This window comes from Nannospalax galili, unplaced genomic scaffold, assembly GCF_000622305.1.
Source record: "Nannospalax galili isolate Female #2095 unplaced genomic scaffold, S.galili_v1.0 scaffold100, whole genome shotgun sequence".
In the NCBI taxonomy this organism is placed as follows: Eukaryota; Metazoa; Chordata; class Mammalia; order Rodentia; family Spalacidae; genus Nannospalax; species Nannospalax galili.
In genome coordinates, this window is record NW_008352891.1 from 9862161 (window position 1) to 9886781 (window position 24621).

The 24621-nt window shown below is 45.7% G+C and overlaps 1 long non-coding RNA gene and 1 other non-coding gene across 3 annotated transcripts in view; both read right to left on the bottom strand.

Annotated features, from left to right (window-relative positions):
- LOC103747642 overlaps positions 1-24322 on the bottom strand; it is a 68714-nt gene extending 44392 nt beyond the window's left edge. The window contains exons 1-2 of one of the 2 annotated variants that reach the window (XR_607853.1): positions 24082-24322; positions 23445-23678 (exon numbers count right to left, since the gene is read on the bottom strand). This is a non-coding gene — a long non-coding RNA (uncharacterized LOC103747642). Of the gene's footprint in view, positions 1-23444; positions 23799-24081 lie in introns of those variants that run through there. The other variant, XR_607852.1, reaches the window with a different exon arrangement.
- On the bottom strand, positions 19496-19619 carry LOC115067172. The gene has a single exon (XR_003846609.1). It is a non-coding gene; the product is annotated as a small nucleolar RNA SNORA40 (small nucleolar RNA).
- Positions 24323-24621: the final 299 nt, after the last annotated feature.

Below are 24621 nucleotides of genomic sequence, written 5' to 3' on the forward strand. Positions count from 1 at the left end.
CGTGGGTTTGGTGTGTGTGCGTGTGTGTGTGTGTGTGTGTGTGTGTGTGTGTGTTTGTGTGTGTGTGTGTGTGTGTGTGTGTGTGTGTGTGTGCGCGCGTGCAGCACTGCTCTTACATGGCCTGTTCTGTCAGATCACAGCCTGTCTGATGAGTCCATAATTTTTGCTGTCTTGTCCTTTGCGTTTTGGGCTGTACAGAGTCCCCTTCACCCTCCTCTCTCTTACTGATGGCCTCCCCTGCTGTTCCCCTGTGGTTGGTGTTGCTGCGTTTGTGAGCCTGACAAGACAAGAGTCGTGCTCTATAGTTAACTGAGGCTTGTCGGCCCCTTGGTTATGTCTTTTAGCATTTCCAGTTTTTAAAACCGTCTATGGACATACCCAGTGTTATGGATAGGAAAGAGTAGTTTCTCTGCTCTAAAAATCCCCTTTACCACCCTGTTCATCTCCCTCCACACCGTGACCATCACTAGACTTTCTGCTGTCTTCATTGTCCTATCTCTCCCAGAAGGCTGTAGTCTTAGAATCACAGGTTAGGACCCGCATCTTGTTTTCTTCTTACACTAGTTGGCTCTGTGTTCCTCTGTGCGTTGCTGTGCCCTGTGAACTCACTCTGCCTTCTAAGCTTGTACTTCCAAGTGGGAAGCATTGAATTGTTTTCCCTCTCCTTGGAACTGACAGTGTCTTACGCCCTATGGTACTAAGAAGAGAGGCCCATGGAATGAGTGCCTGACCTTGTCTTTCTAGATCCTTCACTCCTGGAGCTCTCCGTCTCTTTCACAATGCTCAGGAAAGCACCTTGCCATGGTGGACAGATTTCACATAGATCTTTGAATAGCTAAGTCATAAGTAAAGATAGGAGGGACAGGAGGGAAGTGACAGCCACAGAGAAGGGTGAAAAGGCAAGGACAGAAGGCATGATGTTCGGCAAATCTGCAGGGTGAGGATGAGCTGGGTCTGGACTTTCTAATCATCACAACACCCTCCACTAGATGATGACCTCTGCTGCCTTGTTCTGGAGAGGAAGGGAAAGTCCTGGGTTCTGATCTCAAGGGAGCAGCACGTTGCTTAGAAATGGCAAGGTCAGATTGTCTACTGACTATTCCTCCTCCTTCCAAAGGGTTAGGGATGCCAGGTAGACTGTATGTTCACCTGAAGCACTGCCTGCTGCCTGTGCTCCAAGCTGTTGGACATGAGGATTTTGCCCTATTCACACCACATCATCTGCCCTTAGGGGAGCCAGTACTATGTTCCTGAAGACAGGCAAATCCTTCTAACTCCTTACGAGCCAATTCACAACCATCTGTTGAGCATTTGCAAAACCCAGCAACTTTTCAGATGGTAAAATCAAAACTTACACACTAAGAGGCCTGCTGGGTGAAATATTCAGAAAGGAGGGGAGCAGACTGAAGACCTGCATGTCTGCCACCACCTGCCCCCAACAGGACAAGCACCAGGCTTTCTCTCTTTATTCAGACGCACCCCAGGCCCAAAGCTCCAAGGGAAAGCACTCTCAAGGAGCCAACCCCTCCTGGTCCTTAGCATGAACTCAGGGCTTGTTCCACTGAGATGCTCCATGCCAAAAGAAGAGCTTCCGGCCTGGGCTTCTGACCCACAATTCACTCAGTCACTCATTGACAGGTCTTTGCTTTCTGCTCCTTGCAAGCCACATTCTTTTCCAGCATGAGAGGCTCAGAGGTGCATGAAATAGACATGCAGATCTGCCCTCAAGTGGCTTTGAACCCCAAAGGGGGAGCTGGTGCTAGACAGTGACACGCAACGTATATGTCAAGTCAGATAGATCAGAGTTAAAGGGAGTGGTACGGAATGTGTGTGGAGGAAACAGAAGTCCTGTCTTCTTGACTGGAAAATTAATACTCATGGAGACCCAGTGGTGGTGAGAGAGGAACTGTGCACATGACCATGGGAACAACAATTTTCATGGAGGGAACAGCAGTGGCAAAGGCCCTGGATCCAGGTGGCACATGGCAGGTGAAAAGTCTTTGCAGGCTGTGGAAGTTGCTCAATGGGAAAGTGCTAGCAGTGCAAACATGAGGACATGAGTTTGCATCCCCAGTATCGTACAAAAAGTAGGATGTGGCAATGTGCACCTGTAATCCCAGGGCTGGGAGGCAGAGACTAGAGGCTCCCTGGGATTCATTGGCCAGCTAGTCTAGGCAACTGGTAAGGTCTAGAATCAATGAGAGAGCCTGTCTCAAAATATAAAGTGGAGAATGATTGAGGAAAGCATCCAACATCAACCTCTGATCTACACACACACACACACACACACACACACACACACACACACAGACACACAAATAAAACTCAGAAATTAGCAAGAAATTGCATATGCTCTCAAAGTAAAGATAGGCTAGTTTATAACTGAGGTGCAAATGGCGCCTGTCAGAAGGGTTTTGATGCCCTCCTTGTGCTTTAATCATAGCATGGCAGAATGAGAGGAGACTCCGTGTATCTGAAGGGCAGAGTCAGTAGAGGGAAGTGGCTTGTGGGAAAACACAACTCCTGGGTCTCACTCATTATCAGATGAAGCACAAAGGTGAAAGAGCTGAAAGCCCTCCCCACAGGCCTTCCTCGTGCCATAGACAGTGAAGATGTCAGTAACAAGCACACATGGAATGATAACGTTAGAACCAGAGGAGCCTGGTCCTGACAGTGCAGGAGGCCCTGGACACGGGTTTCCAGATTCTGGGTTGCTCTCCTGCACTCACCTACGGCTCGAGAGTAGAGTCCTGTGTACGGCTTTTGTTATCTCCTCCTTTCCTACAGGCCCCACTAGCTGAGGCTAGGAAACTGCTGGCTTTGCATGTGAGTCCAACAAGCCAGGAGCTTGTGGCTCCTGGTATTTGTTGTTCCTAGGACCTGGAAAGTCTCATTTGCTTCCTCTCATGGTGCCTAAGGATGCTGCTTCCTCCATCCAGAACCCAGAGGCAGTGTCCCATTGGGACAGTGAATTCCCTCACTGGCTAACCATTACATCCTCCAGTGCTACCAGGCAAGCAGGGAAGAACAGCCATGTTGTAGTCACAGTGATCAGTCACAGGGACCACCTGGTCAAGCAGGCTGTGGGCAGAGCCAAGAGCTGGTATCTTGGATACTACTGCCCAGCCAGCCAATGACCCCTAACATCCCAAGCTCTGTCCCACCCCATTACTACTGCTACTGGAACCAAGAATCAAACCCTTCAGGACCTGGCATCCAAACCCCAAGTCCATTATCCTTTTACCTCTTTGAATGGCTCCTTCTCCACTCCCTGGAGTCAATTCAGAGTACACTGTGAGTGGGAGGAAAAGAAGGGCCCATTTCCTCACCAATACCCCTCTTCCCAGGAATCACTCCTTCCTGCTACTCGTCTTCCTGTCCTTTCTACCCTCACCCTGATAATGATGAAGGCAGGATGAAGACTGGTACTATGGTGGTGACAAGGTTCACAGGAACACGTTGCTTGGTCATCACAGTGGTACAGGTCCTAAGCAACATAGAGGCTTGGGTTGTGTTTCAGGTTGCATCTGTGTGGGAATTAGATCTTCCCAGCTCTGTGGTATCCTTGTGAATATTATTGTGGTTGCTCAGGTAAATAAGCTATGTAATGGTTATTATTATCCACTTAACAGATCTAGAATCACCTAGAAGACAAACTTCTAGGTACATCTGAGTTAGAGTTTCTAGATTAGGTCAACTGAGATAAAAAGATTCATCCTAACTGTGGGTGGCACCATTCCATGAGCTGAGGTCTTTGACTGAATAAAAAGGAGAAAGCAAGCTGAGCCCCAGCATCCATCTCTCTCTGCTTCCAGACTGTGGACACGGTGTTACCAGCTGCCTCAAGCCCCTCCCACCATGACTCCCTCTCTACACTGTGCTATATCCTCAAGCCATGAGTCAGAATAAACCCTTCCATAAGTTGCTTTTGTGGGGTGTTTTTGTCACAACAATGAGAGACTAATGAGACTATATTTTTTAATGAGTAAAAAATATAACCAGGGAGCTGTGAAACTATAAGAGAATTTTCAATGGCCAAGGAAATGGACCCAGAGTTAGCAGCCCACGTGATATTAGGAAAAATGGATGTGCCACAGGCTCCTAGGTTCCCTGGCTCTGCAGACATACAAGGTATACACCCTGCTGGGCAGAAGGCAGAGTCCAGGCAGGAGGATGACAGAAAGGAGCAGCACCTTTGGGTTCAACCACTCTGCTTCTAACAGCAGCTAGAATGAAGAAGGCTGACAGCCAGGAGATTTCAAGGAGGGAGGGGAGAACCGGAAGCCACGACTTTGGAGGTCCGAGTTCCTGGTCACATGGCCTCTTCAAGAGCGCCCTATGTAGCAACTGAGGTGCATATTTGAGGACTTTTTTGTGACACATTGCTCTCTCGTCTCCTAGACTCATAGGCCTACTTGCATAATTCAAAGCTAAATGACTAAACCAACCTTGAATCCAGGAACTCCATGAGATGGTGCTGCAATGTCCACAGCAGACTCCAAACCAGAAGCCGACTCAGCAAGAGGAACAGAGAAGGACCTCACCCTTGAATGATTGTGAGGTCGTTTTCTACAAATAAACATCACGTGGCTGTGGACTCTGGAGAGGGATGGGTCTTCCTGAAGGCAATATGCACCAGAAGATGTGGAGCTCACTTTGAACTGGCTCTCGGTTGCTAAGAATCTGATACTGGGCGAGTGTGCTCTACCTCACTTGCATTATGTAGAAAGAAGTGTCCTGTGCAGAACCAAGACAGTGGTGTTTTGAATGAGAAATATCCCCCATAGGCTCCGAGTATTTGAATACTTGGCCTCAGTTGGTGGTGCTGTCTGTGGAGGTTCAGGAGGTGGTATCTTGCTGGAGGAAGCTTGTCACTGGGGGAGGGCTCTGAGAGTTCACAGGCTTGCTCCAGTTTTGATATTGTCTCTCTCTCTCCTTTCTGTATATGCTTGAAGATGTAAGCTTTAAGCTTTCTCTCTGGCTGCCTCTTACCATGCCTCCTGCCATGACAGACTCTTATCCCTCTGGAATCATAAACCAAATAAATTCTTCCTTCTATAAGTTGCTTTGATCATGGTGTTTTATCACAGCAGCAGAAAAGTGACAAATACAAAGATGGTGGTGTGAGAAGGTGAACAGCACAGCTTTTTGACATCCTGTAGGATCAGGAAGTGACCAGTACCACCACCTCATTTAGGACACAGTGCAAATACTCCAAGAAGTAAATTCAAACACATTTTTTAGAAAAGAGATTGAGAATCTGTTCAAAAGAATATGACTAGGGAAAGCATGGGCCCAAGAGGGAATATAGAACCATTTTTCCCTAAATGGATGTGTGGTCAAACTGTCTTCTAAAAATTTGTTTTTACAGACAAATGTAGCCCTCAACCCAGGGCAGAGAAGCTCCTTTGTACAGAGCGTGACTGTTAATGCAGGAACTCATATCTGGTCAAAGTGCTGAGAAACAGTGGTGATAAATGTTCAGCCCTAAACAGGATATCTATATTACTCCAAGACCCAGAGAATATCGTGGAATAAGGGTAGCAAGACTATAGGAACACAGAGAATGAAAGAGCTAAAGGAAGGGAACAGCGCCGTGCTGACAGGACTCAGGAGCATCGTAAATGCTGAAGGATGGGAGCGCACTACCATCAAGATAGGACACAGGACCATTACAGTCATAAATGCACAGCACCCACCAACACTTGCACAAGATCGGGCCTTCAACACTCCATCACAGATGGAAGAGGTGCCCATGAGGCCTTGGCCCTTCCTGAGGAGCTATTTACTGCTAAGGGTTGCTGCTTCGAAGGGGGTACATTTCCTTGGAGGGCCACCACTGGGAGTTGAATTGAGAAGCAAGGGCTCTGAGGGAACTGAAAAGGGATGACAGAGGTAAAAAGATGTAAAAATACGTTGCATATTTTCATGAAGTTGTTAAAAATTTTAAATTAAAAAAGAAAGAATGCTAATGTCCCAAGAAATCGCATAATTTGCCTGAGAAAATATCATTGCTTATCACAACTGTTACATTAAAATAGCCCTGACATTCGCAATAATGGCTTGATACCTGCTTGCCTATTGCAATGATTAATAATAATGATGATGATAAAAATAACAATATAAATGCTTCCCCCAACATTGAGTATTCCCAAGAAAATACCTTATTTAATAAGGATATTCCCAAACAGACATATAAAAGCACACCTAACCCTCAATTTTTGGGCTACAATTAATAGTTTTCAGTATCATAATTTTGTGATTATCTAATTAAGCAAACCGATTTATACAAGCAAGATTAAGAAGCTAATTCTATTCCCACCTGTAACTGCTCCCAAGCTTGTTTACTTGGGAAGCCATGTGTAACTAAAGGGAATCCCTGGGCAGGGCGGAGGCTGGGGAAAGCTCTGGAGCTGGTATTCCTCCAGATTCTCCAGGCCCCTGAGGTTTAATTACCCAGTGTAAAACTACTGTAGGGGCATGGGGAGGGAGTGGGGGTAGGTTGACTGAGGTTGCAATCTGACAGGTCTCCACCCCACCCCCATTCTGTCACTGGAGACAGCTGCACACCCAGGGTACCACAGACAACAAGGAACAAAGCTGACGTGCTGGGGAGTCTGCATTCAATGTGCAACTTGAAATGCTACATTCACCTTTTCCAGTAAATTCTGTGTATTGGAAAGATTTTGCTTTCTCTGCAGCTCTAGGCCAGCCTGGAAGGCGGAACTGTAGAGCTTAATTTCCGCAAAGGGTGTGAGCTAGGGACCCCTGCAGGATTTAGGGACTAGGTTTTGTTTTGTGACCAGTTACTGCCACAAAAGGGAGACCCACCCCCCATCCCAAGTATTCAATTAACCCCTGTATGATGCCCTGGATGGGAGCTTGGTTCAGGGCCCATTCAGGGAATTCCGAGGGGGGCTTTCTTAAAGGATTTTCTTAACAAAGCCTGCCAAACTAAGTAGCTTTTTTTGTGTTGTTGCTGGGCTCTGGCCTATTGTTACTTCCAAAGGGACCTTTTCCACTTAATTGGGGCTTTAGAATTCTGCCACTATTGTATTTGTATATATGGAACACTGGGTGAGGAGCCCTGCAAGGTTAAGTCTACAAGCATTTCTGCATGGGCCCTCCCAAGGCTCCTTAGCTGTGTTCTCAGATGTAAGTCACACTGATAGAAAGAATCTTCACAAAGTAAGAACCGCAAGAGTGTACTTTCTAAACCGAGTTCCTGTTAGGCACTAGACTTTCATCCTTGTATTGTGTATTGGTTTCTAGTGTCCCACCGAATTCCACACCATCAGGGTCAGTGCTCAGGAAAGAAGAAGTCACCCATGCAGTTGCTGGGCTTGCCACATCCCTCCCCAAAGCACTTATAACACATCTTGCTTTGACTTCTTTTGGGTTCCAGGTTCTTAAATATCCAGTTGGCTAGGAAACCCCTGTGCCAAGGAGACTGAGCTTTCTCTGCTGAGCTCTAGGGTCACAGCAGCTCTTTCCATGGTGTATCCCAATACAACACAGCTTACAGAAGCTGAAGATGGCAGCTGCTCTCTGACCCCCAAACAGGACAGCTCACCTCAAGATGTCAAAACATTCAGTTGTGTGACCAACATGGCACACAAACAAAGAGCATCTGATGCTTTGAGTATGATGGGCTAGGATGATGGCTCAAATAAAGCCTTTGCCTGGCCAGCAGGAGGACTTGAGTTCCATCCCTCAGAACCTATATAAAAGGCAAAGCGTGGTGACATGTGCTTGTAATCCCAGTGCTGGGGATGCAAAGACAGGTGGATTTCTGAGGTTCAACAGTTAGCCAGCCTAACCTACTATACAAGATCCTAGTCAATAAGAGACCCTGTCTTAACAAAACAAGGTTGAATGCACCTGAGGAACAATGACTGAGCTTGTCCTCTGGCCTTCACACATATAACACATACACACAAGTGCTTCTGCATGCATACACAAACAGATACACACACACACACAGAGACACATACACACACAAACAGGCACACACACATGCACACACACAAACAGATACACACATATAATATAATACAAGGTAACAGTTATGATGCTGCCCTTGTGTGGAATAACTTCCGTCATGTATTTAAACAAATCTGAGAAGCTGGATTTAGTGGCATACCCCTTTGATCCCAGCACTCTGGAGGCAGAAGCAGGTGGATCTCTATGAGATCAAGGTCAACCTGTTCTATATAGTGAATTCTAGGTCAACTGGGGCTACAGGGAGACCCTGTTTCAAAAAAGAATGAATCTGAGAAAAAGAAGCTGTGTGTTCTTACAGAGCTTGTTCAACCAGTTAGAACGCTTCATTAAGAAAACTTAGGGGGACCAGGTATAATGGCTCTACGAGATAGGCAGGTAGATCTCTGTGAGTTCAAGACCAGCCTGGTCTACATAGGGAGTTCCAGACCAGTAAGGGATGCATATGAAACCCTGCCTCAAAAAAGAAAAAAAGAAAAAAAAGAAAAAAGAAAGGAAAGGAGATTTTATTGTATGTGTTGGAGAAAGCAGGCCCTTGTCCAGGAGAGGGCTATAAACTCCTTCATCCTTCCTGTCCCCCCTGAGGGATAAGAAAGGCATCTTGGACATGGAAGAGCTTAATGTATGCTAGCTGACTCTTCACGTATTTGAAGAACTAAATTAAATCTAGACATTTTACACCATTTTATTTACTATCATTCATGGTGTAGAAAAATACCACAGAGTTGAGAATTAGACTTCCAGAAATCTCACTTGTTAGAAAAATGGCTCAAAGCTACAATATAAGGAAATATATAACAAGGAGTTAGAATGCAGAGAAACAGACAAAACCTCTACATCAGTTGAAGTAGAAGCTGCAAAGCCACGTGTGTCTCCAGCACTGTCCTGGCTCCCAGTCCTGCTCTGCATTGGGATGCTCACCTCCCCCAGCTTCCCTGGTCATAGATCCAGGTATCACCAGGAAAGAGGATGACTGCTCACACCCAGGAGCAAGGCTATTGTAAGCCAGTGCATCCATCTCAGAAAAAATAAGAACTGACAAGGGATGGGGGAACAATGCAGGACGAGGCATTTAGAATTGCCAGAAGGTAACACAAAAGTGCAGGGGATCCAGTCACTGAGAGCACGCAAAGCAGGAGCATGCAGAACGCTGGGCTGCCTCTCCCTTTATGCTGTCTGTTCTTCTCAGGGAGGAAGAAAACGAGATAATAAATTAATTTCAAAGCGTCTCTATGCAAGGGGTTCAGGCGTGAGGAAGTTAAGATGCTTTGTTTAAAATTGAGCTGGGGATGTATGTCAGCAGTAGAGCGCTTGCCTAGCATGGTCCCAGGCCCTGGGTTCTACCCCCGAGTACTGCAAAAACAAACAAATAAGTCAGTGTTCAACTCTGGGCAACTTCCATTCCCATGCTGAGTTCTTATTTCCTGGGAGTATTAAATGCCTGATGCTGTTCTGTCTTTAGGCATTAAATACTTTGTTCTATAAACTATTTAAATCATGTAAGAACTCTCCTGGTACAGAAGTCAATAGTCAACCCCTCACACTCCCCAGGCAGACCTTACAGAAGGAATTTGTGGTCATTAGGACTGTTGCTTATTGTTCCAAATGGGAGCTGGGCTCAGTTTACACTGTTCCTGCTTCACCCACCACCCTGTCCTTTGTCCCTTCCGCTACTTCCAAAACCTCCACCTACCTTCCAGGAGCAAAATGCCAGGACAAGTCCAGTCAGGATGTAGGCCGGTTCTTTAAAAACAGCAAGGAGCCTCTCACACATTTCTGTGGATTATCCATCACCAACAGACAGAAGCTCCCCTTCCCCCAGTCAGGGAATTCTACAGGCCATCAGTCCTTGGTTGCAGAGTGCTTTATTTAACAGCCTAGCCCATGGGTGCAACACCAGGCTGTTTGCCTTTGTCTATTCTCTGGTCATGTGGGGCTTTTCTTGCTTCTTCCTTTATCACCTTTGGACAGCTCCTGGCAATGAGTGAGGAGTAGAGGAGAGAGGGGATGGGGAGGCAGCCACTTCCAGAGAAGGGGAGTGGATGGATGAAGGTCACACCAGCATGCTAGCCAGTTCCTGAGTCCAATGCAGGAGTCTGTGGTGACTCTCTCCAAGGCTGGACTTGGCCTGTGCTCTAGGCAAAGAGAAGAACGGGTGCCCACTTGCCCTGAAAGTCAAGATAGGCTGGAATGAACCAGCCTGAGTTAAAGGCAACTGAAGGGTGCTCCCGGGAACAGTGGCACTTAGCAAGGCCTAGAGGCAGAATTGGAAGACTGACTGCTCCAGGTGGAGGGGAGCGGACAAGACAGTGAGAAGGCAAGCAAAGTTTGGCAGTAGTAGTAGGTGACTGGGATCGGAGGCCCCTGGACTGCAATCTGACCTCCCCTGTATAGTCCCGCCGCCAAAGAGGATGGGTCTGCATCCCATCTGCCACTGAAATGTTCAGCATTTTAGAGGCTTTTCAAGTGTTTTCAGTGCCCTTCATTTGGGTCTCCTCTAGAAGTGGAAGTGAGTTTTAGGATAGAGGAGAAACCAAGTGTTAGAGATGTGTTCCTTCATCAGCTCATAGCTCAAGGGCTGAAGATTCGGAAGCTAAAAGCAGGTTCTCTGACCAAAAGGCTACATCTTTTGAGGGACCACAGAATTTGGAAATGCTACAGACACTCTGAAGTAAGAGTGCACTTAGAGCAGGCAGTGATGTCTGGCTTTGCTTTCAGAGATCCTTGGAGCAGCCAGAAAGGACCCCTGTGTTGTGCCAGATGGTCAACAAGCCATATGGCTCCTTTCCCAGACCCTCAACCCCACCTGCTACCTCAGGCTGAGTGTCTCTCTGTAGCCCCAGCTGGCCTAAGAACTCACTATATACACCAGGCTGGCCTGGATCTCAGAGACATTGACCTGCCTCTGCCTCTAGAGTGCTGGGATTAAAGGCCTGTGCCACCACACCTAGCTCAGTATTTTCGTTTAAAGAAGAATGGATCAAAATATTATAGAAAGGAGAAGCTATGGGGAACTGATGGCCGCTGGAGGAGAGGTTAGTTTCTTCAGAGATGAAAGTCTGGAGAGGCTGCCTATGCTCCTGGAGTTTGTCCTGAATCCATGTACTTACAGGCAGCACTAAATGGACTCAGTGGATATTAAATTTAAAAAGCAAAGAGCATATAAAGTTGAGAAGAAATGGTGGTGGGGGAGAATAGGGGATGAATTAGAGGGGAGGAAATGGAAGCAGATTGGATCAAAATACATTCTGTGTATTATGAATATTAAATATACATTTTAAAAATACAGAATCTTTTTTATTATGTTGACTATTTTTCATTGCTGTGACAAAATACCTGAAAAACAAAGGAAGGATTAATTTTGGCTCAATTTCTGAGGTCTCAGTGCTAAGTCTGTTGGCTCAGTTGTCCCGGGCCTAAAAATGGCTGGATATCACAGTGGAAGGGCACAGCAGAGGAAAGCCGCTCGCCTTGTAGCCACAAAGCAGAGGGAGAATCAAGAAAGGCTGGACACAGGCATAGATGTTTAAAGGCACGCCCCCAGTGAACTGCTTCCTCCAGCCAGGCCCCACCTCTGAAATGCTCATTTGGTATGAACACATTAATGGATCACTCTTGATGACAGAGTGTCCTCACGATTCAGTCATCTCTCATGATCACCATCAGCTAGAACCAGACCTTCAACAGGCAAGCCTTTTGAAAAAGCACTTCATTTTCAAACCATAGTAGAAATAGACTTATATTGTAATTTTAATATATATACATATATAAGAATGACATCGTTGTGAATCACTATATTATAATAAGATATCTTTCAATAGTAATTATAATTTCTACCTAATATAGGCTTTGTGTTTGTATGTGTGTGTGCATTTGTGTGTTGGGAGGTACACATGCACATGTATGGGCATGTGTGTGAAGGCCAGAGGTCAACTTTTGGTGTTCTTCCTCTGGATTCACCCACCGTGTATTCAGATCTCACTTAGGCTAACCTGGCAGACTGGTGTACCTGGGATCCACTTGTCTCTGCCTCCCCAGTCCTGGCATTGCAAACACTCACCATCACTATGCCTGGCTTTTGGGGAAGGGGGTTGTGTTGTTTTTCTCGTGATGTTTGGGCATGGAGCTCATGTCCTCAAGCTTGCATAGCAAGCATGTTACTGGGTGGGATGGCTAACCTAGGTTGTCAACTTGATACACCTGGGAAGAGGGACCCTCAATTAAGGAATTTCCTCCATTGGACTGGCCCATGAAGGCATTTTCTTGATTACTAATTGATGTAGGAGGGCCCGTTTACTATGAGCCATGCCATGCGTAGGCAGGTGGGCCTGGGCTGGATAAAAAAAAGAAAGGCATATAAACAGATAATCAGTGAACGCTGAGGGAGCAGAACTAGTTTTCTCCAGGGACTAGCTCCTTGCTAGCTTATCTAATCCCAGTGGGCAGCCCTAAACACATGCACATGTGCACTACTCAATGGACTCCATGCATTTTATATATGCACGTAAAAATGTATGCATATGTGATAATAATCAAAGAAGAGGATAAGAAATTGAGAGGAAGTCAGAGGCCATGAGAGAAGTTGGAGGGAGGACATGGGAAGAGTTGGAGGGGGGACATGGGAGGAGTTGGAGGGGGGACATGGGAGGAGTTGGGGGGACATGGTAATGAGTAGGCTTACTCTTGCTGGAAATGCAAATTGGATAGTTAGCCAATTGTTCGAATAAGGGAATATCCATCAGATGAGAGTCAGTGAAATCTTTTTTTGTTTCTGGGTACAGAAGGGTGGTATTAACTGGTACTGCTGTCAGTAAAGGTCTATTGCTGGATGCACAAAAGAAACAGTTAGAGGCATTAGGGTGGGTGGTGAAGGGAAGAAAGTTAGCAACATATTGAATGTATTGGCTCCAGGAATGGGAGGAGTTGGGGGGGACATGGGAGGAGTTGGAGGGGGGTACATGGGAGAAGTTGGAGGGGGTCATGGGAGGAGTTGGAGGGGTGAGTGGGAGGGGTAGAAATGATGCAAATACAGTACTCATGTATGAAACTCAAAAAATAAAAAAGTATATCATTTGTTTTTATAAAAGTATCTGGATAGGAGCCAGAGAGCTAGCCAGCCAGCAAGCAGCATTCCTCTGCTGTTTCTGCTTTAATCCTGCCTTGAGTTCTTGTACTGGCTTCCCTTGAGGATGGATTGTGACCTGTAAGCTAAATAAACCCTTTCCTCCCCAGAAGTTGTGGTTTTATCCCAACAAAGAGAGCAAATTGAGTATTCCTGAGCCACTAATATAGATATCTGATAACAAAAAGGCTGAGTATATTAGTACAAAATAACTACCAAATAAAAATTATTTTAAAAATAAAAGATACTATACTGAATATGATGACGATGTTTAAAAGCTGCCATTCTTTTTTTTCTTAGTAAAAGATATTTTAACATATATTATGGAACAAGCTCTACACTGAATTATTTACATGTATTAATTCATTATACAATCACTCTGAAAGATAATAGCAAGCTAGATCTAGGACTTGTAGTCTTATCTACAATTCTGTAAAGATTCTGTTGGGAAAGAGAAGCTGGTCCTAAAATACTGGTTCACATATCTTGAGAATACTTCTTTTCTGATAGGATCCTGTTTCTTTCATTCTTTTCATGTACTCTTTCTTCTTTTATTTTTTATGGGGCTTTTGGCTACTCTAACATTTTCCCTCTCTGAAGAGGTAACCCTAAAATCTTTTAAGGATTAGATACAAGCTCCCAAATACTTTCAACATTTTTGGCCTTTGGAACAGAGTAGGTTGCTAAGAGGCCCAAGGATATTGTGAGTTTTAGCCAAGAAACTGGCTACTTTTCTTTGGGGTCTTTTTTCCCTGACTGCTTAGCCAATTCCTACCTCCTATTCTTATTATACAATCCTTTGTAGGGGTTACCCAACTTGTGGATAGGGAATCAGGACGCAGAGCACTCTGGCTTCTTCCAAGATGAACAGGGACGCAGGGTGAGGCAATTGGAGTACCCCTTCAGTGGGTCTATCTAAAAGACTCCCAAATTGCATAACTCTTATCTATAGGGGGAAAAGAAAGTCCTTGACTGGTGAATAGGAGATGTGAAGGAGAAGTAAAGGCAAGAGTAATTAGCATTACTAGTTCTAGACAGGGAACTAGAAAAAAGCCAGAACAGGGCAATTTTCAAATGTTCTTATGAGAGTCCATTGGAATTTCTTGACAAGGGCTTCCCAAAGCATCCCTCTATTGGGTTCCTCCTCATTTTTCTTTTGTCTGCCAAGGCTGGACTCGAGAGTGATGGATTCAGAATTTGAAAAGCTGTCACTCTTAAATGAAATTTGAAAGCAAGGAAAGCAGGCATCCCAGGCCATTTCCTCCTCTCTGTCTCATAAAGCATCCCACACAGGAATATGTCCTTCTGTCTCCAGGTTTGTGGAGTCCCTAGGAGCTCATCTTGAAGTTAGCCACTGCCTAGAAACTTCTTGTCTCCTCTAATCATGAAAATATTATGTGAACTCAAGCTCCCTAAATAAGCCATTCTTCACTGAATAAAACTTCCAGGTTATAGAGCTGGAATGCTGCAGATCCCAGAGCCAAAGTTAATCCCCTTCATAGCCATGTATCATCCACCTCTATGTCTGGCCTAGTACCCACTCTATTATCAAGTAAAACCTTGAGAATGTATCAACTTAGTAGACCACAGCTTCCCCCAAGCCCAAAGCCAAGATTGTCATCAGATAGCATCTGACACCTGTAGCAGAGATTGCTCAGCTGTGATGTCATCATACACCTGCTGTCCTCACCAGTGTACTAGAAGATACCTTGATTTATAGCTTGTTTTCATCTGTGACTATAAAAGTTCAGCAATCCACAGTGGGACATGTTGTTTACAGCAACCTGAATCCATGTTTCTAGGCCAGAGCCACTAGAATTTGGCTCAGGACTTGCTGACTTTGGGGTGAGAGCTGTTTTGCATTGACATCTGCTTGTCCTGATCTGAGCTTTGTTGTTAAAACCAACATTGCCTTCCTAGATTCTAATCTTTATCAGTTTCTGATCTTATGATGAAGAATTTCACAATGTGCACATCATCTCTTTCAAGCTCTTGCTCTAAAATAGTGCCAACAACTGTAGCCACAAGTGAGCTACACATTGGAGCCGCTGCTCACCACACACATGTACACACACTCATATACTCTCACACACTCTCACATTCACACATGCACACACATTCATACACACATTCACACACATTCATATACTCATACACACACATTCATACGCACACTCACACATGCACACACATTCATACACATTTATACACACATACATACACACACATACACACATACACACATTCATACACTCACACACGCACATACACATTCATACACACTCTCACACTCATACACACATGCACATTCATACACATTTATACACTCACACATTCATACACATTTATACACACACTAACACACATACACTCACACACATACACTCACACTTTTATACATACATACACTCACGCACATACACATGTGAATACATACATATATGCACACACATGCATACACATACACTCAAACACACACACATATACACACACACACACACACACACACTTAACTGGGCACTGCTTGGCCTGCAGACCCTCAGCTGCAGCAACATGCACGCAGTGTTTATCACATAAGCCTTCTGCATGTACTTCCTTTTCTGGGGAACACATTCATTTAGACATGAAAAATTGTTCTAGAACCTCACATCCAAAATGGAGGCTTTAACCAATGGTTAACTCTGTGGTGTTCAGAGGCTTCCCTATAGCCTGGGGAGGAGCACAGTGCTCTCCAAGGCCTGCAGACGGCCCAGCAGGATCTCAATAGGCAGGGAGGAGGTGGCTGCAGGGTTAAGAGTTAGGACTGTTGGGAAAGAGGATCAGACTGCTCAGTGAACTAGCATTGGAATGTTTGGGGACAGTCAGCAACCCGCCCCCCACCAGTTTGGTAACCTCATAGCTCCTCAAATTTCCATCTTCAGTACAGGACCCAATGACTACTCCTGAGTAGCCCCCTCCTGGGTCAGTCCCTCTGCCAAGCTCCTTGCCTAGACCTGCCCCCAGCAGAGGTTGCCTCTAGGCCTTGATGTTTAAAAATGACTTCTCACTGACTCATTAACACAGATGGCAGCTTCTTTATAAGACATCACCTCAAGACATTACCACCTCATCTCCTTCTCCCCTAGTGGGTTTAGTGGCTTGTTTGCAGGCCATTTACCCACAGTAGGGGTGGGAGGAGGTCCAAAGGGCAGGTCTAAGGTTCTGGTGAGGCCAGTAAAAAGGGAGGCAGACAGAGGAGGCAGATGGGTTTGTTAGACAGTTCAGTGGGTCAAAGCTCACTAACCCTGCAAGCCTGAGGAGTACCAGTTCAACTTGCAGAATTTACACAAAAAGCAATGTGGTGGCAAGCATGTGTAATCCCAGTCCTTCTATGACATAGGAGATGCGGGGAGGAGAATTGTCCAGAAGTTCCAGGATCAGTCAGTCTGGACTCTACAGCTAAGCAGCAAAAACAAGAGAAACCCTGTTGTGGACAGTTGGTATGCAAGCTCTGCGCAGGCCTGGTTAGCACCAGGACCACATGGAGCTGAGCCTTGGTCCCCTCGGGGGCTGGGGAGCTGGAGACCCCAGACCTCACCTGTAAAATACAGATCAGCAGTATACAGAGAAGCAAGTCTGTGATACTGAATAAGACTGTTGTGCAGAGGAAACATTTCCTTCATGCTTCCAAGTGAAGCCAGCCGTGGTCAAGCAGGACCTCTGACCTATCTTCACATAAATGGAAATTGTAAAAGGAGTCAGGGGCTCCTCCCAATCCCATGTGACCCCTGAGGAACAGATCCTCAAATGACCTTAAGAGTAAAAATAAATTGGTTTATCTGGGCCAACTGTATGGTCTTAAACATCCAAAAAGAAAGTATAACCAAAGATTAAAGTGATCAGTTAAGTTCTTTAAGAGTCCCTGTGTATAGCTAAAGGCTACATAACAAGAAACAATATCAGACAGGAGATACCTTCCTTTGAGTTGTTGGCCAGGGTGGCCCAAGAGACTCCCAGACAATAACCTGGCATAGAACTGGGAAAAAGAACAGCAGACCCCAATCTTATCTAAAGGAATGTTGGCAACTGATTCCTGCTAGATGAGGAAGAGCTGATCTTCCTTAAACAAGGAACTCTATATAGGCTGACTAGACTCAGCAGATGGACTAGCACTGGGGAATGACTGGGGGCACTGACAACACAGTGGACAGTAACAGGAATGACAGAGTATATGGGCTCCAGTGAGGGAGGGGGAGGCTATGGGAGGGTGCCATTTGGGATGCAGGTATAAAAATGAAAAAGATTATTTGGGATGTTCTGTATGAAATACAAAAAAAAATCAATCAATAAAAAAAATGAGTTATCTTTGAAAAAAACGTGTTGTATGATGTCATGGGTGCTAAAGTCACAGGGGCTCTCTGTAATTTGCTGGTCTCCCTAGAACACAATGTATGTCACTCACCACACTCTTCTTCAGCCCCATTCATCCAGTGCATAGGCAGGTCTGTGGACGTCTCAGTGAGGGTCACCCCACCTTGACTCCTTCCCTGCCCAGGCAAGGAGCACTTAGTGGGCTGTCCTGGAACTGGAGTTAACAGTTGGTTGTTAGCCACTATGTGGGTGCTGGGAACTGAACCTGGGTCGTATAGAAGAGCTGCTAATCCCATCAGATCCATGTTTCCTGAGGAGATCCTGAAGAAACCTGTAGGGTCTGACCACAGAAAACCCTCAGTATCCTCATCACCCCTTGTTGTTGTGATAAAGCACTGACCAGAAACACCTCGAGGAGGAAAGCATTTGGAAGCCAGGCAGGAACCTGGAGGCAGGAGCTGAAGCACAGACTTCAGAGGAACACTGCCTACTGGTAGCTCCTCTGGCCTGTGCTCAGCCTGCTTTCTTATACAACCCAGGACCACTTGCTCAGGGGTAGCCCTGCCCACAGTATGATGGGCTCTCCCGCATCAGTCAATAACAAAATGACCCGCAGACATGACCACAGATAGAAGAAATCCCCCAGTTGTGGTTCCTTCTTCCCTAGGATGTCAAGTTGAAAATTGAAGCTATCCAGCACACACACATTTCATGCACTTGCACACATACACACATGTACACACACATGCACATACAGACATATATACATGTATATACACGTATATTAACACATGCACATATGCATATGCACTCTCACACATGCACCTGCAGAGTCATACACATGACCACACATATACACATACATGTGAACACATGCACATGCACACACATATACACATACACAGATAAACACATACCCACAAGAGTATGCATGAAATACATACCCATGCACTCTCATGTATATGCACACACACACATATACACAAGTGCACACATGCACACATGCACATGCACACAAATGGGCATGCCCATACAAGGCATGCATGCACATGTACACACACACGCCCACATGCATACACATGCATACACATGCATGCACATGCACACACAGGTATGCACTCACAAGCACATACACACATGCTTGTACATGAGCAAACATTCGGTCAGATGCACACAAACACAACACGTGCTTTCCAGCCTCACTTTTAAGGAAACACAAACCTCTCACTGGTCTGTGCCTGGACTGCACTTTTCCTGTTGGCCTTGTACACTGACTGGCCTTCCTTCTGCCCCTCAATGAGCCCTGCGTGCCTTACCTCAGAGTTTTTGCACTCCCCACATCCCAGCACATTCAGTCCTTTGTCACAGCATCACCCTTATGGTCTAAGTAGTCTTCCAGAAAAGTTAGTCTAAATTAGTACTTTGCTACCCTCCAAAGAGCTCTGCATGCTAAATGTAGCCTCTGCTCTAAGACACTCATGTTGTTTCTTTGTGGAATTTTCTGTCCAGCCATTTTGTCTAGGCCATGTGTGGCCTGAGAGCCCAGGTACTTTCTCTCTTGACCTCAGGACTAAGAAAAGCCCTGTAGAGAGTGGTGACCAAGGACACCTGTTTACTTTAGTTATTTCTATTAATTAATTTATGCTTTGACATTTTCATACAAGTAGAATGCATTCTAATTATTCTCAGCTCTGACTGCTGTCAAGGCCCTCCTCCTTACAAGTCCCTTTCCCACATTCATCTTTCTTGGTTTTATTTTGTGACCCTCTTAGTTTAAATAATAAAAGGTAGATGAAGTCAGTACCAGTCATACCCCTGCACACAGGTGGCCCCACTAAACTCTGAAAACACTGCTTCTCTGCCCCATTCCCAAGCACCTGAGGACACTACCCTTAAGAGTGGTATGCAGCCTCGTTGGTGGCATTTAATTCAGGTCAAACCTCTCTCTCTCTCTCTCTCTTTCTTTCTCTCTCTCTCTCTCTCTCTCTCTCTCTCTCTCTCCTCCATCTATTCTTTTTTTGTCATATTTCTTCTTGTATCAAAACTCATACTGAACAATGAGTTCTGGGTTGCAAAAGAGGATTTATTTTTGCACCTGTCTTTCATGCCTTTGTCCACCAGTTGAGCAAACACACACACACACACACAAAGTGCCAATCTCCATCAATCCTTCAAGTCACCAAAAAGTAAACTCAGTGGAATCTTTCTTATGTTTCTGGTGGATGTATGGAGAGAGATTCTGGGGCAAGCCTGAAAATCCAACTGGTGCTCTGCAGATAATAGAGTCTCTCATCTTCTCAGCAGTTGGCTTTCCCCACCTGTGGAGGGAAGGAATGAGGCCAAGGGAATAGCCAAAATAATCCAGGCACTGTTAATGGATTCAGTATGAAATGCCCCCTACAGGTTAAGGTGTTGAAGGCTTGGTCCCTAGTGGGTGCCACTATTTTGAGAGGTTCTGGGAATTTTAGAATGGAGGACCAAGTTGGCAAAAGTATGTCACTGGGAACAGGTCTTTGGTTGTCCCCTCCTCAGCCTCTGCTTCCCGTTTACCTCAGGCCACCTACTTCTGCCACGGTGGTGCTCTGCCCAAGTGCATGGGGCCAAGCAACCATGTGCTGAACTCTCCAAAACTGTGAGTCAAAATGAATCCTTCCTACCTGAAGTCATTCTTTGGGTATTTTGGTCACAGCTATGCAAATATAACTAACACAAATACAATAAAATACTACAGGATGCCATTAAAATATCTTTTAGAAACTTGGTGATGGTTAGTGTTGTCAGCTTTACAGAATCCAGAATCACCTGAAAGAAGGGCCTGGGCATGTCTGTAGGAGATTACCTTGATCGCATGAATTGAGGTGGGAAGTCTGACCACTATGGGTGGCACCATTCCCTAGATAGGATCCTGGACTTCACAGGATTGAAGAGAAAGCAAGCTGAGCACAGGCACTCATGCATTCATCAATGTCTGCATCATTACTACAGCTATGATGTGATCAGCTCCCTCAAGCTTTGCCCCTGTGCCTTCCCCTCCGTGCTGGACTGTACCTTAGAACTGAGAGCCAAAAATTGTCTGAAGTTGTTTTTCTCAGTATATTTTAAGGCTTAGAAATTAAGAGAACTAGAAAAAGATGAAAATAAAATTTAAGGCACCAAACTATGTTCAAATCATGTAGAAAACTTTAAAATTACGTGGGAAAATTGTGAATGGTTAATTTACCTGTGACTTGGGCATTATTTTCCTCTATTCCTTGTTTTCTAAGTTGCTGTCAGAAAATACACAGTATTTTCATCACATGAACCTCCTCATTTCTTCAATGACAGCAGTTAATCAGGTGGTAGTGAAACCTCCTCTTGCTCAGGCAGCCTGTGACTGACTCTGTGTCAGCAGGCAGTGGTTGGTAGCTGTAGATAGAACTTCTTAGGGTTTGCTCTGTGTGTGTGTGTGTGTGTGTGTGTGTGTGTGTGTGCACGCAGTAGGGCAGGCTTAGCCCTCTGCAGACTGTACCTCTTTAACCCTAGGTGTAGTGAGGGAGAGTTTAGAAGTCAAGGTAGATTCCACAGAGGACACTAAACTTCCAGTATATACTAGGGAAAGAGATCCTCTTTTGTCATCTTTGGGGTTGCTAATTAGAACTGTCAGAGGCAACGTCTTTGCCACCCAATTGTAGTGTTACTGTGAGGAAAATCATTCGGAAAAAAAGGCATATCTCAGACAGTCAAACAAACACAAGAACAGTTTTTGTTGACTTCACAGAATGTCTAATACAGCGAGGCAGACCTGCTGCACACTGACCTTGGTGGCTGCTTTGACTTCACTGAATCCCCAAATCGATAAAGCAGATCAGCTATAAGCTAACTCTTGGGCGTTTGGCTGTCTGTTTCTTGACAATTCTCAACCAGCTCCGGTGATTTTATTATAGCCTCTGTGCAAGCTCTAGTCCTCAGCCTGTATACATAGGTGGTGATCTTGGCTGGAGTACTGTGGTGAATAGTCAAGGTTCATGGGGATAATGGTCCCCAGTCTTGGCAAACACTGAAGGAAACAGTACCATGGTACCAGTCCCCACTAAAACATGGTGTTTTAATTTCCACATCATAAACGCCATTCTTTATTCTGGGAGAATATCTGAGCCCTAAGAAACTTTGTGTCAGTTATCTAAGTGTGAAACTGACACCCCTCACCTGAGAGCCACACAGTGCTGGGGTAGACGCTGTGAGACCAAGACACAGCCTGCTTTTTCTGCATCACAATTCAGTCTCAGCTGGGTGGTAGCCTAGCTTTCAACCACACCCCTATCAATGTAGAGCAAGGTTCCTGTTCTCTGTTACCCCATATATTCAAGTCACTTGACCCTCTCCCTGCACTGGGCCCTAAGCAGGCATCCCACAGCCTCTTAGCTGGAGCCTCCCTGATGCTAAGCCCCTGCATCTGGCCCCTGGATATTGTTACAGGGTCACAGTCTTTAGAAAAATCCTCCTGTGCTTCCCAGGGTTGGATGCTTTTGATCTTTCACTGCAGTTGTGTGGAATCTTCCCTCCTGCATACCACACTCTGCTAGATGCTGGCTTTTTAGGATGTCAAGCTACAACCCTGCCTCCAGGGAACATCAGCCTTGGGATACAGAGCAATACTATCTGTAACCTACAGTACCGGGCACTTCCAAGGAGAAAGAAACACCTACACAAGCTAGAGGGACATTTTGAAAACTGCGGCAAAGCTTAAGCAATGAATACAGACAATGCAGGTGGCTGGTCAGCCCGAATGGTAGAATGAAAATAGACCACAGTCAGAGGAGGCAGGGAAACAGAAGCCACGCATGTCACTAATGAATGAAGCAAGCAGGTAGTCTCTGGAACAAGACCAAAGGAGAGGACAGGAGAACAGATCCATCAGTCTAGTGGAGCTCTCACATCTGACCCTAAAGGTGAACACGGAGCTGATGGTGAGTGATCAGGAAACTCCCATGGCACTAAATACCTTTGAGTCTAATTAGAGGATTGGCATGCTGCACACTGAAGCAAGAACAAGTCTGTGCACATGCACTGCTTTGCCAGATCCAAAGTCAGACCCTCACCATGGGCAGACCTCTTCTTGGCAGTTGACATTAAGTAGGCTTGAATCACCATATCCATTTTGCTATTGAAAGGGCTCCCCAAAACTCGGGGCTTACCCTGTCCCCTTTCCATCCCTCATGCCTGTCCCTGAGGTTTCAAGAAGCCCGAGGCTAAGGCCATGAGGGCAGTGGCAGCTGGGGAATTGCCAGCCTAAACCCAAATCTGCCCACAGATGAGCTATTGTGGTCCTCACCACAGGAATATGCTCTGTGGCTTCTGTGCTGCTCTGAATGGCTCTCCCATATGCTAAGATTATGGCATTTCAAGACACTGGGCCATGTTTAGTTCTATCCAGCTCCAGGCCCTTGCCAAGGACTCAAAACCAAATGCAGACTAGGACATAATTCTACTCCCAAGGAGCTCAAGCCTGGAGCAGCAAGGGTGACCGTGTTTTCCAATGTCAGTCCCAGGCACTTCAAGGTTATGTGATTGTGTTTCTCATAATACTGCTCAGATTCATCCTAGGGGGCTTCTGAATTATGACTCACAGGCACCCTGCCCATATATTCAGTCGTCACCATTTCAGTCTTGATCTAAGGCTCCCAAGAAGTCTCCCTAGGGACCTGCTAATCAGATTCTGGACTGCTGAGGTGCAGAGGAGAATCCGGATTATATTTCTTCCTTGGCTAGGTCCCCTCTGAGACCGTCCCCCTGATTTTAGAGGAGACTTTATGACACAAGTGAAAGATGAGCTCAGCTCTTGCTTTTTAACAAGGAATTAGGAAAATGCAAGAAACATTCGGGCATCAATCTGCCTGATTGCGGTATCCAGCCTTAGCAACTGACTATTCTCACAAGTACCACGAGACATGGACCAGACAGCCAACATCTGAATCCCTCACCCCCATCTTACCTGAGCATGGCTGCTTCCATCCCGGCTTCCTCCGGCTCCCAGACAGCTGTCTTCCAATGTAGCTTGTCTCAGAGGCGCAGTGCACTGTGCTGTTCTCTGCAGTTGGGCAGCTATCAAAACATCACCTGAACTGAAGCATGAATCTGGATTTGGGGTCCTTGGCAGAGGCTTCCAGGGGTGTTTGGCACTGCCTGGCACAACCAGTGGTATCTGAGCATCATCCAGACTGCTGACCTGGCACAAATGCTTTGTAAAACAACTCATCTCCCTTGTATGGGGAAGCTTTAACTGTCTCTTCCCCAAGCTCATAGCCCTCAAGCCTCTGAGACAGGCAATGCCCTAGATACTGCGATTCTCATGCCGGGAGCCGTTCATAACCATCCCCTGCAGACTGTGCCAGCTAGGAGAAAGTCCTTACCACTCGCACAGTGATTATGACTCTGAAGACTTCTATTTATCACCACCCCCAGCCACTGCATCAGTTAATTCTCTTAATATATTTTAAGTAAGAAGAGAATGTAAGGATCCTGGCTCTTCCGTAAATACCTATCTACTGAAGTCATTTTTATATCCTTGAAAAAAAAATTTCCAGCAACCCTCCCCTGATTCTGATACATGTTAATGTCATTTGACATACCTGCTTAAATCTCCACATAGAAAGGATATGGTTGATTGTAGAGACGGCTATTTAAAACCTGAAGCTACTTCAGAGGTTAATATACATGCTAGGACGAGGATCGTGGGGTTGGAGAGTGAAGAATGCATGGGAAGAGCAGGGTGGAAGCTCTGGGGAGCTGGGTTCCTGCAGTAGAAATGACATCACTGTGCAGATTCGGGGAGAAGAGGGTTGTTCCTGAGACCTCAGAGCTCCAGGGCTGGCAGACATTTGGGTCAGCTGATAGGAAAGTCCTGGCCAGTTGACAGCATCACCAGTCCAATGTTTTGCTTCGTTATGCACTGGCACGTCTACGGGTAGCTTGTAGAGGCAATGGAGTGTGTGCTAGGATCCCTGAAGGCTCCCAGGCTTCAGAACCCCGCTCTATTTAGCACTGAAACTCTTACCAGTTGTCCCAGTAGTGATGGACTCCATGTTCCCATTGATGAGGCAGGAGGGCATGGCTGGCCACTGAGCCCATGCAGTCCCTGTGAGGAATAAACAAGTTAGTATATGCAAAAT